General features: G+C 54.7%; 1 pseudogene; it reads left to right on the top strand.

The window, feature by feature from the left end:
• The first annotated feature begins 745 nt into the window (after positions 1 to 745).
• On the top strand, positions 746 to 1,086 carry LOC116879304 (annotated as a pseudogene).
• The last annotated feature ends 885 nt before the right edge of the window (positions 1,087 to 1,971 follow it).

The raw sequence follows: 1,971 nt of genomic DNA, 5'->3' as shown, positions 1-1,971 counted from the left end.
CCCCAGGCAGGAGTGTCAGCGTTGCCTCCTGCATCCAGGCACTGGAGGTGACTGGTAGAAGGAGAGAGCTCAGGCCTAGCCCACCCCCAACTTCCCAGAAAATAACTCAGTGGGAGTTGGGATCAAGGCCAGAGAGAGGCCAGAAGGAGGCTAGGAGAAGACGGGAAAATGAGGCCTGAGGATGAGAGCAAGAGAGGAGGGAAAGATTGCAGAGAGAGGACAGGATCCACGTCTTCCCACCAGGGCACCAACATGGTGGAACAGCCTGTCAAAGGCAACCAGGAGGTTGTGGCTCTGGGTTCTGGGGCCTGGAATCATTTTGTCCCCAGAATCATCATGAACGTCCACTTAGGGGAGGAGCAGCCTGAAGGGCGCATCTTCTGCCCAGATGGGGAGAGGCGGGGAGAGGCAGGGAGGGGGAGCCCTGGGTTCCGAAGCCACACAGGCCAGCATTCCAATCCCGGTTCTGAATGACCTGGTACAACCCGGAACCTCCCTGAACATCAGCTTCCTCATCTGTCAAATGGGACAGACGCATGGTCTACAGATCGAATCATCTGATGTATGAAAGGCCTGACACACAGCTGGGGTTCCATTCATAGTCAAGGATGCTGGCCCTTTCCTCAGCTGCTACTCAAAGGCTCCATCCCTCCAAGGAAGGTAAGGCCACTTTGGGGTGAGGCCCTCACTTCCTCTGACGGCAAGTCCCACGCCCGGCAGCGCCCTCTCAGCGCTTACTGGCTCCATGGCCGCCATCTTGGAGCTGGCCTGCATCTACATCCCACACAGCAATGAAGGCAAGGTCCAGAGGATGAGATCAATGCCCTCATGGGAGCAGGGGGTCTAAATGTTTTCACAAAGACCCTAGCCAATGTCAACATTGGAGCCTCATCTCTAGGAGCTGGGGGAGCTGCCCCAGCAGCTGGTGTTGCACCCACAGAAGGTCCCACTCCCTCCACTGGGGCTGCCCCAGCTGAGGAGAAGGAAGTAGAAGCAAAGAAAGAAGAGTCGGAGGAGTCTGATGTTGACATGGACTTTGGTCTTTCTGCCCATACCTCTTCTGTAACCTGGTCAATAAAAAGCTGAACTCTTAAAAAAAAAAAAAAAATAGTAGAGGATCCTAGGCTATCTCTTCACTGATGGGGAACTCACTACCTCATGAGGATAGCTCCTTTGGAAAATGCATCTTTTCACTAAGCCTGGACCTTTCACCTTTAAAAATGGAGCTATATGGGCCCCCTGCAATTTCACATGTGTCGCTCTGGAATACAGTTCCCTCAGGCATGGGAAAGATCAGACCCCACCCTCAAAACTCACCCACGTTGATGTTGACGGGCTGTCAATACAGCCTCAAATCCAACCATGAACTTGTTGCCTTGCTAGGAGATTGCTTGGGCCCCACATGGCCCCTGACACATAGTGTTACCAGCGGCGCGCCTCCCACACCCTTCCCCAAGGAAGACATTCCACCAGCATGGCGACATTAACTAAGGAAGCCCATCAGGCCCTTGCCACCCCTCCCTGCCCTTCCTCCTGTGTGCCAGACCCCCGAGGTCCACAGGACAAGGGTCAGGACTCACTTCCCTATCGTCCCTGGGCAGGGACAGCGCCCCCTCTTCCTCCTCCCACAGCGCGGCTCCCACGGCAGTCTGTACTCACTAATTAGACCTGTCACTGCTCCTGAATCATTCCCAGGCCAGGCTGGGGAGGTCATTAAGCCAGAGATGGATAAGTGCTAAGCTGGCCCCACTCTGGAGATTTACAAGGCTCAGGCTGGGGAGGATTTATAAGGTTTGTTAAATTTCTAATTGAGTTTAGAGTGCAATGCCAAAGTCTCAGTGACCAAACCGCATGGATGAGAATTAAAGCAAGTGCACCTATTTCTCACATGTGGGAAGATGAGCGCCTCCCTCTCGGCCCCCCTCCCACCCGGGCTGGGGGGCTGCCAAAACACCAGCCCCGGCCAAGCCG

The sequence above is a fragment of the Lontra canadensis genome, unplaced genomic scaffold (genome assembly GCF_010015895.1).
Source record: "Lontra canadensis isolate GAN:19392208 unplaced genomic scaffold, GSC_riverotter_1.0 scaffold60, whole genome shotgun sequence".
Classification (NCBI taxonomy): Eukaryota; Metazoa; Chordata; class Mammalia; order Carnivora; family Mustelidae; genus Lontra; species Lontra canadensis.
This window is presented reverse-complemented; position numbering and strand designations above follow the sequence as displayed.